The sequence below is a fragment of the Camelus ferus genome, chromosome 34 (genome assembly GCF_009834535.1).
Source record: "Camelus ferus isolate YT-003-E chromosome 34, BCGSAC_Cfer_1.0, whole genome shotgun sequence".
Lineage (NCBI taxonomy): Eukaryota > Metazoa > Chordata > Mammalia > Artiodactyla > Camelidae > Camelus > Camelus ferus.
Window position 1 is genome coordinate 6,446,205 of NC_045729.1, and position 16,755 is coordinate 6,462,959.

The window sequence follows — 16,755 nt, forward strand, 5'->3', positions numbered from 1 at the left end:
TAAGAATTTAGGGCAACAATTAGCCCTGTGCTGATGTCTACACCAGAACCTTTATGTATGTTTAATGTCTTAGACTCACTTAAGTTTTATTGTAAAGTTACCTCTTGCCATGATTTCAGCAAGGTGTGCAAGAACAAAGGTAAAGTGACAAGGATCCAGGGAAGATGTTGTGCGTGAAACTGTGAAAACAGGATCATAGGTAGGAGGGGTCAGAGCCAGGATAAGTTTACTTGTTCCAATAGTCTGAGCTTTTCTAGAAAACTGTTTTAGAAAGCACATATTACTTGAAACAGCAGTAGGCAAAGCAAGACCAAATTGTGATGTAATCATCAAGAAAACCATATTTGTAATAAGGTTAATTAAATTTGCTGCAATCTTGAGACAAGCATCCTGTCAGCCTGCCAGTAAATCTGGTCTAGCTTTATCAAGCTGAAGGGCACCCCCTCCTTCTCCTGGAACGAGGAGCTCATTGCCAGGGGACACACACAGGCTGGCAACAATAACTAATACGTTATGAGAGGTTAGACAAGTTTAAATAGAATTCGTCTCTGAACTGAAGGGCAAATTGTAAGAAATTTCTTTGTCTGCTGGTGATGCTGTTAAATTGAAAGCTCACTGGGAGGTTTGGTAGAAGCAACAATGGTTGAAATGACGGCCTGCTGTTCGGAGCAAGCATCCTGGCTCCACCGATGGTCCAGACATCTGCTAACAGCTCCTTGTCAGGTTCTGCCCCACACAGGGCACAAGAGCACTTTGCAACATTTAACTCATCAGAGTCTTCGAGCTCTACCCTGCGCTCTATATCAAGAATGTTTATGTAATAAAACCACGCTAATTAAACATTTCAAAGGGAAACATTATTTTAGCACTAATTAGATATGATTACTGTTTTTTTTTTTTCCCTATGCCATGGCTGGGCTGCACTAAGCACCTTCATTTTCTTCCTGCAATTTTATAACCAAGTCTTACCAAATAATGCGTGCTATCCTGTCTGATGGTATTCATTCCAGTATGTTGACAAGTTCAAAAACCTTTGCCAAATTTAAGAAGATTTAAACAAAGAACAACAACAACAACAACAACAGTATATTGAATGTATTTGTCTTGATAGAAGAGCATGTTGAGTTATGTCCCACTTACGATTTTTTGAGACACTTTACAGGTGATGTTCTGTTATTTTTTGTTTCAGACCTGTAAGTTTGGTAGAGGCCACCTGTATCTCTATTTCACAGGTGAGGGAATCCAAGGCACGGATAGGATGAGCAGGTCTGGGGCAGAGCAAGACTGGCTCACATGTGCAGCTCAGCGCTTCCTTTCTGGGAGGCATCCCTTTACAAGAGCTACCAAAGTACTTTTGCCCAAGGTAGTTAAATTCCGCCAGATAAAAACTCATAAAATGTACGTGAAAGTCATGCTGGATTGGTAATAAATACAAGACTTTTAAAATCAATGACATATGACATGCTGTGATACACTTTTAGCTAATGACCACAACAATCTTTGAAATCTGAAAAAAACTGGTTTTACCCAGGCGTATGACAACTTACATCTTTATTTATGTATGTAGTATATTAATGGAAGCCTAAAGAAATTTAAAAACATTCAAGAGAAGATTTTTACAGAGTACAAAATGCTTGTATGTTGAGAAACAGGTCAGTTGAAAGCCTTTCAGTGATAGAGGAAAACTGAGAGTTTTAAATGTTAGAATATTTCTCAATGTATTCAATGAGATGATACATTTCCTAGCTTCTTAAAGCTATTTATGATTAAGAATAAAGCACAGGGGAATATATATCAACCGGTATTATGATAGAATGAATATATATTATTTTGTGTGGTCTTGAGTAATGGTAAGCTTATTTTTTACCTCTTTCCTCAAGTTCTATGAAATCATACTTTTTTAAGAAATACAGAAATTGATTCTCAGCAGTCCTAATTAAAGAGAACTTCAATGAGAAACTTCAGCCCAAGCTTGAGGGCATAGCAGTAGCTGGAGAGCATTGTGTTCCTTCCGCTGTTTGAGTAGCTCAGGAAGGAGTTGCCTTTCAAACAGCAAGCAGCTCACATGATGCCCTCAGGATACCACTGTCATGTCAGAACTTTCTTACCACACAGCGCATATCGTCGTCATCACCACCAAGGAGCTAAAGTTTTAACAAATATATCAGATGTATTTTTCCTCAATTATAATTACACAGTTGAAATTATGGCTATGATTTTTACCAATAACACCCCAATAAAAATAGGTGAGGCACTACCTCATTAAGTCAGTATACCTAAATTTAATGACAATTTCCACAACTGTAGGATTTCTTTTTCATGAATTATGGATTCGTTATGTACACCTTCACAGATATCTTTAAAACTTGGAATAGGAAACTACAGAAAGATAAAAATACTTTCTAGATTAGAATGTTCCTCTCTCCTCCACCAATCAGGTCTCATTCCCGATTTTTTCATTGCTATTAATATCCCTATCTTTCCAATCTGCCATGACTCTAAACATGGCATCTCCTTTTAGTTCTCAATGTCCTTTGACATTTGCATCTAATACATTACTAAATTATATGATTTTTTTCTCTGTGATGTTGTACAGTGATCTCCCCTGCTATTCCACTGACACTACTTTTATACAGACCCTGTTCACCTCCCTCCAGTACATTGTGTTACAAATAGTCTTCCTTCTTAATTCTCTTTACATTCGTCTCTCATGCAGGATATTTCATGATATCTTCCTAAAACAAGACCGTTGCTTTGTTGATTTTTTTTGTTCGAGAACTTTCTTCCTTCCCACTAAGACCTTGCCTTTACCAACAAGCTTGCCACAACTCTGTTTCAGCCATGGCTCCAGAGCCTCTCAGTTACTGTGTCCAGAAGCTATGTATGATTCAGCCCTGATTTTACTTAGTGTCTGTGCTTCATGCTAGATGTTGACTATTTCTCTTTTTTAAATTTTTCATTTCTTTTGGCTTTTGAGACAACATTAAACTGACTTTTCCTCCATCTTTTTACCTACCCAGTATTAATATCCTTAATAGCATCGTCTTCCCCTGCCCATCCCTGAAATGGTGGCTTTCTTGTAGCTTATTTGGCATTTTCCCTCTTAGTCAGCTTTCTTTGAGTCATTTTGTTGACATCAATGGCTTTGACTATCACCTAAATGTCGGTGGTCACTAAATTTTTATCTTTAGCCCATGAACTCGTCTATTACAACTACTTACTGAACATCTGCCCTTGAAGGTACCATGAATACCTCAGTTTTACATTTGCAAGTTGACATCATTTTCCCCAGATCTTTTCTTGCTTCTGTAGTATACATCGTTGTGAATGAACTCATTACTTCTGCATTAGGGTGAGTCAGAACCCGAGAATCTTCCTAGATTGCTCATCACACAAATATTTATTTAGCACCTACTGTCAGGTGGGCATTGCTTTAGGCATTGAGGATACAACAGTGGAGTAAACAGACAAAAATTCATGGTTGCATGAAGTATTCACTCTTCATGTAGAAGAAGAACCTAAAATAACAGACATATACAGTATAATAATAATAATTACAATAGTTTCTAAGTTTATTGGGATATAATTGATATATATTTGCACATACTCAAAGTGTACAATTTGGTAAGTATTGATATATGTATACGTCCCCCAAACAGTCACCCCAATCAAGATAGTGAATATGCCATCACCCCCCAAAGTTTTCTCATGTCTTTATCTACTGTCATTATAAATTAGTTTGCATCATACAGAATTTTATACAAATGGAATCATCCATTATATACACTTTTTTCTTTGGTCTGGTTTCTTTAACTTGTCATAATTATTTAGATTTATCCATGTTATCATGTGTATCAACAGTTCACTCCTTATTATTACTGAGTAGTATTCATTGTACGTATATACATAGTTTATTTAGTCACCTGTTGATAGATGCTGAATTGTTGCCAGTTTGACTGTTACCTGTAAGGCTGCTATTAGCATTCATGTCTATGTATTTTATGGCCATTTTTAATGTGTCTGGAGTAAACACCTTGAAGTGGAATGACTGGATCACAGGGTAGATGTGTATTTAACTTTTTAAGAAACTAGCATTGTTTTCCCACCAGCAGCGTAGAGGAGCCCCACTTCCTGCACATCCTCACCACAACTTGGTGTGGTTGGTCTTTTTAATGTTAGTAGCTACATCTCACAGTGGTTTTAATTTATGTTTACCAAATGACTAATGATATGAGGAATATTTTCATGTGCCTGTTTACTATCTTCATATCTTCATGGCGAAATGTCTGTTCATATCTCTTGACCATGTTTAAACTGGGTTATCTGATTTTTTTATTATTGAGTTTCGAGAGTCTCATATATTCTGGATACAGATCCTTCATCAGTATATTGATTTGGAAATATTTTCTTGTGGCGTATGACTTGACTGTTTATTCTTTAAAAAGTGTATTTTGAAGAATTAAAATTTTTTATTTTTGATGAAGTCAGCCTATTTTTTTCTTCTGTGGATTATGCTTTTGGTTTTGTACCTAAGGAATATTTGCCTAACCCAAAGTCATAAAGATTTTTTTTCTATGTATTCTTCTAGAAGTTCTATAGATTTAAGGTTTATGTTTAGGTCTGTGGCCCATTTTGAGTTGATACTGTAAATGGTGCAAGTTATGGACTAAAGTTTTTTTCCCACATGGATGTCCACTTGTTCTAGCACCAATCTTTGAAAAGGCTATATACTTTCTCCACTGAATTTCCATTTTGCACTTCTGTCAAAAATCAGTTTTCCGTATATCTGTAGGTCAATTTCCAAACTCCCTGTGATGTTCCATTGATCTATTTGTCCCTCGTTGTGCCAGTACCATACTTTTTTTTTTTTTTAATTGCTGTCGCTTTATAGTATGACTTGAAGTCAGGTCAGGTTAGTACACAAACTTTGTAAGTTTTTTCCTTTAAGGTGTATGACTATTCCAGTACCTTGCATTTCTTCTCAATTTTAGAAGGAATTGGTCCATTTCTACAAAAAAAAAAAAAAAGCTTTCTGGGATTTTGATTGAAATTATGTTGCAATTGTTCTTTGTAATCTGTAGAATGATTTGAGAAGAACTGACATCTTAACGATATTGGGTTTTTAGCAATGAATGAAGTATATACCTTTCCATTTATGCGCATCTTCTTTATCTTGGGAATGATTATAATATTCAGTGTGTAGGTACTGCAGTTACTTTTCAGGTGAATCCATATTTTATCATTTTGATGCTATTATAAATGATATTGTATTTTAAATTTCAATTTCTGAATTTTCATTTTTGGTATAGCATACAATTGATTTTTGTGTATTGCTTTTATATTCTGCAACCCTCCCAACTCATTAGTTTTAGTAACTTTATTGGGAATTCAATTAGATTTTCTAATATATACAATTATATTGTCAGTGAATAAAGACAGTATTGCTTATCGCTTTCATATCTAGCTGCCTTTTATTGCTTTTTCTGCTTGTTGCACTCCAGTACAACCTCCAATACAAGGTTGAAAGAAATTGTGATAGTGGACGCCTTGTCTTATTCCTGATCTTAGGAATTTACTCTTTCTTATTTAAGTATGATGCTACCTCCTAGTTTTTTTTGGTAAATGTTCTTTATCATGTTGAGAAAGTCCTTTGTATTTCTAGTATACTGAGCATCTTCATGAAGAGTAGATGTTGGACTTTTAAATACATTTTCTCTATCTACTGATATGATCACATAGTTTGTTACAATTTTTGTATTTTGTATTTTGTATTCTGTATGTTTCTTGTAAGTCTTTGTCTGGTTTAATATCAGGATATGTTGCCCTCATAGAATGACTTGAGAGGTATTCTTTCCTTTTCAACTTTGTGTAAGAGCTTGCAGAGAAATTAATTTATCTATATAATGTTTGGTAGAATTTACCAGTGAAGCAAGATGGGCCTAGATTTTTCTTTGTGGAAAGGGTTTCATTTTGTTTTGTTTTTGTAACTACAATCTCATTTAAAAAATAAACATAAAGTTATTTGTGTTACCTATTTTTTTCTTGAGTGAGCATTGGTAATTTGTATGTTTTAGTGAGTATGTCTGTTTTGTACAAGTTGTGAAATTTGTTGCCATAAAGTTGATTATAATATAATCATTTTAACATTTGAAGACTCTCAAGTGATGTCATTTTTCTCATTCCTCATATTGGTTATTTGTGTCTTCTTTCTCTCTCTTTTCTTTTTCTGATCAGACAGCTAAAGATTTATCAATTTTATTGGTCTTCTCAAAGAACCAGATTTTGTTCACATTAATTTTATCTACTGATATTTTATTTTTTATCTCATTTAAATAATCCTTCTGCTTGAATGGTTTCCTTTAAAATTTCTGTGTGGTGTATCCTCTAGTGATTTTATTGTATTTTATTTTTTTACTTTTGTAATAGTATTTTCTACTTTCTATTTTACTTTTCTTTTTGAAAGATATTTTTGCTGGGTATAGAATTCAAGGTTGTCAATTATTTTCTTTCTTTTATCTGTAGGTTTATACTTTTCATCAATTCAAAATTTTTCATACCATTATTTCTTCAAACATTGTTTTCCTGTCCTCACCTGCTTTACCCCATGTGCACATATATCAGAATGTGCAGTTCCTGGAGTTGTCCCACAACTCACTGATTCTCTGTTGTTCCCTAGAAACATTGTAGTTTTATTATCTAGAAGGTAGGTTTGGATCTTTTTTGTATTTTCCATGTCTTTGGTTAATATTTTCTATCTTTCACCTAGGTTTTTGATTGTACAGAATGAAATTAAATAACTAACAATTATTATTCAACATTTCTGCTATTTCTAACATCTCTGTCAGTTTGGGGTCAGTTTTGAGTGATTGACTTTTCTTCTAATTGTGGTTCATATTTTCCTGCTTCTTTATGTACCTGGTAATTTTTTATAGGATGCCAAATTTTGTAAAGTTTACCTCATTGGATCCTGGATATTTTTGTACTCCTATAAATACTTTTTAGCTATTTTCTAGAACTCAGTGGAAACAGATCAATACTTTTAGGTCTTGCTTTTATGGTTTATTAGGTGGGAACCAAACTGGCATTTTTTTCTAGAGTCACTTTTTCCCTACTCTGAAGGCAAGGCACTTCTGAGTACTTAACATAGTTCTGTGAATTGTGAGTCTTTCCTTCCCAGTGAGGGTGATGAAAATAGGCCCTATGCCTAGCTTGTGTGAAACTTAAGTTACGATTTCCTCTAATTTTGGTTCTTTTTCTAGCTATGGGCAGTTTCCTCACACATATACTGATCTCTGCTGAATGCTTGAGGGGAACCCTCTAAATCTCCCAAATTCTCTGTGCAGCTCTTTTCTCTAAGAATTGGTCATATGAATCCTGACTGCCTTTGTCTTCTTGGATTCATTTCTGTCTCGTTAACTCAGGGAATCTGTCAGACCCACCTGAACTCCCTTTTCCTGAGCAACAGCCTGCAAAATCTCTCAAGAGAGTAACCTAATTTTACTTGTTTCTCAATAATCAATATCCTCTGTTGCCTGGTGTCTAATATTTTACAAAGTATTGTTTCACGTATTTTGCTAATTTTTTGTTGTTGTTTCTGGTAGAATAGTAAATCCAGTCCCTCCTACTCCACCTTGGCCCCAGTGATGTGTGTTTTAAATGAAAAATACAAATACATAAGTGAGTAGATAAAGTGAATGTTGATGAGAATCAAAGTTAATAGATTTGTCAAGGATTAGAGAAGGTGTCTTTATCAAGCACCCTCTCCACCAGCTTCCCATTATAGAGGAGAAAAAGGAAATAAAGAAGATGATATTTCTGTATACCCCTATTAATACTACTAGCAACAAACCTTTGGACATAGTCTGGAACAGATCTACTGTAATCCGTATTTTATACCTCATTAGAGGCTTGCCACTTTAGCTCATGTGTGCAGCAACCAGTACCCTGCATCTCCTTTCTGTATTTTGGGGGCTCAGTGTTACAGGTATCCTTGGCTTAATTTCAGTCCCAAGAGCTGGAATGGAGAAAGCAGCTGGAGAGGAGAGGCAGCTCTGTGTATTCTGTCCCCTGGCTTCTTCTCTCCGACCCTGTACTAGCGAGCACCTGCTGTACATTTAATGTCTCTCTGTTCCTGGGAAAAGCCTCCTTTTGTTGAGCGTGGTAGTTCCTTTTTCTAAGTGGGAAATAGTAGAATAAGGAGAAATTTTCTATATTTCTCAAAATTTAATTCAAAGGGGAGTGCGTAAAAGGGGAAATATAAAGTCAAATCTGGTTAATTTGATCCCAGATATTTTACTATTAAGAAAATTCTAGCAGATTTTGGCGGGGAGTGATAGAATGTGCATTTAGCATGCATGAGGTATTGGGTTCAATCCCCAGCACCTCCATTAAAAAAATAAATAAATAAACTTAATTACCTACCCCCTTCCCACAAAAAGAAACTTCTAACAGACTTTAAATGCTTACCTCATTTTATAATTGAGAATTCCTTTCCATTCAAAAAATCCACCATACCTAAATATAAACATGATTCAGCCAGTGATTAATTCAACAGTTTGGGTAATTACATTCCCCAGCCTCCTGAAAACTATACTAACTTGTCTTTTATCAGATTTCAGACCCTAATAACCCACATTTTTATTACCACCTGTTTACATTGTTACTAGAATTTGGGGCATATGGCACATTGATGTATTCATGTAAATAATAAATAATCAAACAGACCAGTTTATAGTATTTGAGAAAAAAAAGACTCTGTTATTCAAATAGGTTTTATAAAATCTGTTCCATTTGTTTGTATTAGCATTAACTAGTGTTACAGAAGGGAGTTGTCCTTTGGGACAGTGAGTGTCCTTTCTCAATGGGCAGGGGGTCATTTGGCTCCTGAAGAATTATTCCAACCATTTTACAATAAAAGAGACCGTACTGGACAAAAGAGATGGTATAATCTAGTATTCTTTCTTAGTCAGAATCTTTCTTTGTAACCACAGGTAATATTATTAATAAACTTGTGTACTTGTTATCAACCTATGCACATATTTAGATGTGAAAACCTTCTAATTCTCTTTCAATATATCCACCATCTTTCATTACCTGAGTACAGTCCCCAGCCGTTTTTTCCTTAAAACTTCTTGCTGACAGATTTTTCCTTCATTTAATAATACTTTGCAACACTTTGGATATAAATATGTTTCACCTGGTAAGCCATTTTAATAGCAACCTGAATTAAATCATGTAGGAGAAGAAAGATTTCAAAGGAGGTTTAAAACACTCCATATATACCTTGTTTTTTAGCGTTGAAGAGAAATCTTTGCAGAAAGGTTTCAGAGTCATTTATAAAGTTTTGGCAAGGTGTATCTTTTTTCCCAGAACATTCTGATGGGTTTATATTTATTCTTCTATTTCTGATCTGGAAATACTTAATGCATATGCTCTGTCCTTTCTTTTGAGGATTAGTGATTAAAAAAAAACTGTCTTTAAAAAATATGGGTGATTTGATAGAAATATAGTTATCTGCTACTCAGAGTGTTAGGATATTTAGTTCAGTTTTTCTACAAATTTAACTGAAAATTTTGAAGCTGATTTCAGTTGGTATTAAGCAACCTCAGTTTTTTAAAAAAGAGATTTTGGTTGCATCTGTGCATTTTTTGGAAAGGTAGAAGAGTTATTCTGACTTTCTGTTAAATATCAGCAATGAATTATAGACTATTTAGTAGTGGGTACTCACATTGTTGAAAAAATTTTAAGATCTTTTATTATTAAGGAGGAAGAGTTTGTTACCTGTCTTTGTGGTGCAGATTACGAGGTTTAATCTTTTTTCTCAAAACAGAAAACTCTCAAACCAATAACTTTTTTTGATAATATCTGAATATGTATAAAAACATCTCATGATTCAGAACTGGGCTATAAAATGAAACTATACTGAAATGGCATTGGTTTCTTAGTTAAGAGAAATCATTGGGATAAGCATTACCTATATGATCGCAGTCTATCTATAAGGGTAAATATGATCAAATCTACATGCCATTTTTGGAAAAATGCTTTTTTTTCTCATTTCCATTCTTAGTGCATGCCAGTTCTCTAGGCATGTGTTACTCATCACCCCTTTATGAAAAAAGCTTTGGCCAATTCACATATCCTTCTTAACAAAACCTTTTTTTCTGAACACCACTCCCTCTCTTACTCTCTGCTAACATGCTCACTGCATCCCTAACCCTACAGCTTCCCATCAATGACAGCATCTGTATGATTAGGACCAGAAATGCCAACCAGCCAGCACTGACCTGCGCTGTAAGACCATCCATTACTTTGGACTCTTTATCCTTGAAAAGCACTTAAGTAATGTGCATTATGGTATAGGTTTTTCTATATTTTGTTTTCACAACCAGGGTGAATTTGCTCATAGAAGTTAAGAAGTAAGTTGTTTATTCAGAAAACAAACCCTGTTAAATGGAATTTACATCACCTCAGTAATGGTCTGAAGGCTGTGGTGTTTTCTTTTCAGTTTGGATTCTAATTGTGGAGCATGTATTCATTTATGTTTCCAAAGGAAAGCATTCTCTGATCCAGGCAGAGGCAGGCAGGCAGTGCACTCCTGTGTCCCACAAGGGTTGCCTTAGACCTCACTTCTTAGCACCCGAAGCAGTCTCCCTAAGGCACATTCCATTGGCTAAAAAGAATCACCCTTTGAGCCGAATTTGAAATGCTCCAACTTCAAATATGGGCGCATAGAGAGCCAGTGTCCTCTAAAAGATGAAAAATTACAGTGTGTCTTTAAATATAAAATTGTTCAAAACAGCAAGATTGAGATGGTCCTTTTTTTTTCTTTTTTTTTTTTTTTTTGAAAAACCAACAAACAAGAAACAGTTTTGTGGGCTAACCACAGAAACAGGTTCTAAATACATTAAAATATTTTATCCCATTATTTGTTTTGACCAATTGACCACAATATTAAAAATTCAATCATGGAGCAGCTGACAAGTGCAGTTGCCTAATTTTATTTAAGAGTTTTTTTCCTTTTTCCATTTTTCCATCCTGTTAACGCTGCTGCCTGTGCCCAGACAGTAATGGGCTTCTTGTATGCCCACGACTGTTATGATCATGTAAATTTATTGGTGCTTAGAAGAAGCGAGCTATTAAAACATTACAACAGCCATTACAGCCGGGCTCGTGTTGGCTTTCGCTCCCAATGAACATATGCTTCCGAGTGAATGCCTAAACTCTTATTTATGGATTTAATTTAATATGCGGAAAGAATTCAAAATTAAATTTTGTGTCTGCCTCCAGAGAGTGTCAGTGTATAATAACATGGTAATTTTTACACATCTTTATGAGAAATGGGAAAATTAATTCTTTCTGACAAGTTGTAATTATTCGACTTGGAACAGTTGCAGCTGAGCAGTTTGCATGCCTGTTGTCGGGTGTTTCGCAGTGTAAGGGGAAAACTCAGGGATGGAGATATATTGTGCATCTGAGAGTTTCTAATAGCTTCTGACATTCTAGCCTTGCATATTATCAGGGTGCTCTTTAAGGAGTCGAGGTATAATCTATTACATTGCCTGGGACACACACAGATGCAATAGCTGGGACATCCTACAGCAGCTCTTTAAATGTGGGGAGTATCTCTGGGATCATCCCGTGGATGTAAGCGGCTGAAACTGATGTGACACACTTTTATGTGTCTTAAGTGTTCCTCTTATTGTCTGCTCTTTCCCCTGCGCGTACTTAGAACAGAAGGTCATTTCCTACAAGCAGAATTTTAGACCGGTGTTTTTAAGAGGGAATGTTTAAAATGAAAATGTATGTTTTCTTACCTGTCCTGCAAACAGGTTTCCCCACCCCAACCCCCCACGCACACAAATGCTTCCATAACGAATGCCCACTATCCACCTACTCTTTAGATTCGATGTTTAAGAGTTCGTGAAATTGTATGACTAATTTAACGCACAACTAAACCCAAACACCACTGGCTACGTTAGCTAAGAAAATATGGAACATGCTGTATGTGAAGAGACAGTACTCTGATTGACAGGCCAGCCTGGAGGGGAGCGGTGTCATCTCTGTGTGTAGGATCAGTGTAGTCTCTGTAAAATAAATGCAGACTTACAGTGTAAGGAAGTGTTAGCAGATGAACATGAGAAAAACTCAATTGTCAAAAGCAAGCACATTTCCTTTTTTGCTTTGGTACTTCTGCTCCAGAACACAGGGATAAACAAATGGTATGCCTCTGTGGTCTCAGTTGTTATACTGAAACTTACTCTGACATTATTTTAAGTGGCAAGGCTATACTAAAGGTATATATTTAAGAATGAGATGTAAAGCAGTTGCCTCCAGAATAACATGATGCCTTTCGCATGTCCAGGCGAGAGTCCTGTCAAGCTTCTAAGCGGGCGATTGCATTGTCCTGTGCACGTATTTCTTACAGGTGCCACTAGCTACCAGTCTCTCTGCTGTCCATCCAGAGCTGCCCAGGAGTGGGCAATCTCTCATCCAAGAGATGCTGCATCCCACCATTGGTGGTGAATTTGATCTTCTCTAGTTAAAAGGCACAAACCACATCATGATCCTGGATGGAGACAACTTTGGAATTTACACATTTTCTTTTCACTCATTCTTGCAAATCTGCACTCGTGCATTCTCACATTGTGATGTAAGATCAAGAAATATGATGTTTGCGGGTTGGAAATTTATGCATGATAGTTTGTCAGGACTGATGTTACAAAGCTCTAGAACAGAGTTTCCCGACTTGTTGAAGGGAGATTGATACCGGATTCCTCCTCCAGACTTCCCGCACCTCCTCACTACAAGGCGCAGCAGAATCTCAGGAGAGGAGGTGCCCGGCGTAGACATGTTATTTTGCTTTGTTAGACCACATATGCCACTTATAATTGTCAGTAATGACTGCACTTATTTTGGGGTTTATTTAATAAATTAGCTTTCTTTTTCTATGTACTACAAACCCATAAAAAGAAGTTGGGTTTTGGAAACTGGAAGATCACTTTGAAATGCAAATAGTACACTTCATTCTTATCTGTTCTTATAAGACCCAGATACTTTAAAGTTCCAGACCTTTATTAGCCCTTTCAGGAGTAAATGGTATTTTTGAAGTATAATGTAAGATTTTGAGTGAAAACAGATCTAAAAGGATATTTATAGCAAAATAGACTTATTAAAACTCTAATTTATTTGAGGTAGAGTAACAAATTAAAGGCCCTCAGTCCATCTGAACGCGTCAGATAACACCCACATTTAGAAACAACCCCCAACAAACCAAAAGCAACTCTAGAAGCATAAGTAGGGGTTCTTTCCAAGCGTGGGCTTTGATGCTAAAGCAACTTTTTGAAAACAGGTATAGCAAGTCACGCCTTGTGGATACGCTCACAGAGGGCCAGAGGGAGCCCCTGACCCGTCAGAGCTGTAGTCCCCACCTCCTCCCACTGCCGCGGGGGCTGAATCCCACTTGCAAGCTAGCAGCCCTTGGCCAAGCACTCTGCTTCCCCCACTCGTTTAATTTAGTCATTCACTGCCCCTCTCTAAGACAGGCACTGTTAGAATTCCCTTTGCACAGAGGAAGACTTTCAGGGTTAGAGTGGTTAATAATTGCCAAGATCACAGAGCCAGTAATGGCTGAAAGTGAAACTGAAACCCATGTTTCACTGTAAGTCGCTCACTTCCTTTAGTTGAAAATGCTGCCCTGCTCTCTCTCTAGGATAGCTATTAAAACAGAACGGAGAAGGGGTGAGAATCTGGACCTCTGTGGAGTGGACTGAAACAGAACGTACACCCAGGACTCTCCTCCACTGCGTCATCTCCCCTCTGATTTCCCCACTTCTTTTAAGGGTCTTCAGTCTCCCAGCCACCCAGGCTCCGCCCCTCAGCCCTCCCTGGTCCCTCTCTCTGGATCCCCCTGTTCTGTTCTGTCCTGTCCGTCACCGCCCTCTGATACTTCACCTTCCGTGTTTGTCTTAGGTGCTTCTTTCCTTTCCGCTCTTGTTTCTCCATCCTGCTTGGAACCCTGGTTAACTCCCACTAGGACTGTTTAAAATAGCCTTCTGTCTGCCAACAGTCTCTCCTCGACCAAGCTTTGGTCAGGCTTCTCTGAACACTCTTCTCCACCAGGCTCTGACGTTTGTGCTTCCATCTCTGCCTCTGCCTTGCCCAGGTTTAGCAAGATATCTTGCGGAGTCGGTTTAGCTGGAATCCCGCATCCTCGATATCTGCTCACCCTCCGTGTCTGCTCAGGGGCTTCCTCTCCCTCCATCCCCTACGCGACGTCTGACCACCTGCCTGCATCCAGCAAGAGTCTTGTTGGGTTAGGTTGGTTTAGCCAGAAATCCCTCCTCACCTCTGATGTTTCCTCTCAGGAATTTTCCGTTCACTGACCCCCGACCCCTACCCAACTCCTTGGCTGTAAAGTCCCACTTTTCCTTTCTGTATTACGTCGGGTCCCATCTCTCCCTAATGCAAAATCCGGTTGTAGCACTGCGGTCCCTAGTCCTGCTGCCGTAGTTCCTGTGTGTGAAGTCAGCCTGCCGTTTAACAAGTGTAAGAATGAGTACTTTTTTTCTATAACACTTTCCAGTCTCTCATGACATTATTGGATAAACCATCCTCAAGTATACCTCTGACAGAGCCATTGCCTTTTTCAGAGACCTTTCGTGCTTCCACATCACCTACCAAATAAAATATATGTTTTAGTGTCAGATTTCAGGCTGACTTCCCAGTAATCTGAACTGTGTACTTTGTGTTCTGACTATAGGAGACTGCCATTCTCTGGTCACACGTGGTTCATCCCAGTCTCTGCACCTTGGTTCCTCTTTTCCCCTCCACGGGGACTGCCTGTTTTCAGGCTCAGGAAATCTCTTTTAAGGTCCAGGCCATCTGCTGCTTTCTCTCTAAGCATCCCCAGATCCCATCCTGACGTCTGCCCTTCTGTCCTCTGAACCTCCAGACTACTGTTCTGTTGTAATGATTATTTGTGGTGTTTATTCACATTGTTATAAATCTCTGTCCTACCTCTCCAAGGTTAGTGGGACCTCAGGAAAGCAAGAAATGGTACTAATTTTCATTTATCTTTCCCAGAACACCAATGCATTCCACATGGTAGAAACTCAGTAATTGCTTACTGAATGTATAAAAACCTAATTCGCTAAAGGCCAACAACAGCAAGCCTGTGGTCCGACCAGATCGGATATATTGACTCATAGTGAGGGAGGGAATTTCAGAGAACCATGGAATTCCCTTGACGAGAGTTAGGAGGGAGCAGCTTTTGAGGCTCGGTTCTGCTGGAGGATTCTGAGGAGAATCTCAGGGAAGGAGGGGACGGTTTTGGACTGATTACTGTTTCTAAAGTGGGATTAGAAGCGGAAATTAACTAGGAGTTGGATGTTGTTAGGTTTTGACCAGCGCGGTTTAGCAGCAGTTGGGTACTCCTAATAAGAGATGAAAATAGCCAAGGGGATCTGGGGTGACTTCGGTAAAAATGAGAGGGGTTCTAATGGCGTTTTGCAGCTACTACATGGCCTTGGAAGAAAGAGTGTTTTGTGTTTTAAATATTTGGCTTTTTCTGTGTCTGTCCTCCAAGCCTGATTCATGGCAAGGCTTCCTTTCTCCTTTTCAGTCAGAGCTGATTTTCAGTCTTTCTGTTCAGGAGAGATTTTTTGACACTTATAAATAAATAAATTAACTAAAAAATACAGAGGAAAGATAATCTTATTTTTCTGGATTATTACTTAAATAGCTAGAACCTGAAACTAAAATTTTGGAAGAGTTGGGAGACTGGCACCCCCCCTGTGGTTGATAGTTAAAAGTGACTCTTACACACGTGTCTCACGCCAAGTGTTTGCACTTCTTACTTTTCCTTTGAGTGACTTTCGTTTTCTTGCACCACCAGATAATTCTGTATTTTTATTCAACTCTCCCATCTCTGGCTCATTGTTTATTCTTTAATTACAGATACGGAGCTATAGAAATGTGCTAAGAACCTTTTCACGATTTCTTCACTTTCTTGTCCATCTCCCTCCCTCTCAAGTGCCTTTGGTTTAATGGATCAGAAGTCAGCTTCTGTTATGTGTGTTTGTGGGTGTGTGGTGTGCATGACAAACATGCCAAACACACACACATACACACACGAAAAAGGGGATATGAGACAATTTTTATTAAGGTTTTCTCTAGAGCAGAAACAAGTACAATCAATGTTAGAAATTCTTAAGCCATTTCTTCTGATCCTGCAATCTTTAAAATTAGGTTAGAACTCTCTATGGCGGGCTTTTTCATGTCGTCAGACACTGTACTCTGTGCTGTAGAATTTCTCATGGTGGTGAGTTTTAAAAGGTACCAGATTCCATCCATTCCAGTATACTTTCCCTCATTCCTTCTGAGTGAACCCACTAATAAAACCCTAAAAATTTATTATTTTTTCTTTAAATGGATACCACAGCTGAAATCATGTATTATTTGGCTCAATTTAAACATTAATGTTTCTTCACCTGCATTTATCAACCTGTCTACAACCACAATGTTTAGAAGCAACAATCTTAAAAAAAAAAAAAAAAAAAGTGACCTCACCATGCTAGAATTCACAAGGAGAGGTGTGCCATGAGCAGACTGCTCAATTTCAGATTCAACAGAACAAAGTAATTTGTCTTCAAGTAGAACCCTCCCTTCCCAGTTTTGTTGAATGCTACCTGGTCACAAGACAGAGAGAGAGCATGTCAATATTTTGGGTGTGCGCTGTATATCAGATGCGATTATAAT

At 37.6% G+C, this 16,755-nt stretch overlaps 1 protein-coding gene and 1 long non-coding RNA gene across 6 annotated transcripts in view; one reads left to right on the top strand and one right to left on the bottom strand.

Moving 5' to 3' along the window:
- SOX5 (SRY-box transcription factor 5) overlaps positions 1 to 16,755 on the top strand; it is a 903,217-nt gene that overhangs the window by 364,717 nt on the left and 521,745 nt on the right. The gene's annotated exons all lie outside the window — the stretch shown is intronic.
- Positions 1,876 to 14,451, bottom strand: LOC116661293. Its single transcript, XR_004317144.1, has 3 exons — positions 13,951 to 14,451; positions 8,467 to 8,514; positions 1,876 to 3,518 (listed from the first exon to the last, which is right to left on the bottom strand). It is a non-coding gene; the product is annotated as an uncharacterized LOC116661293 (long non-coding RNA).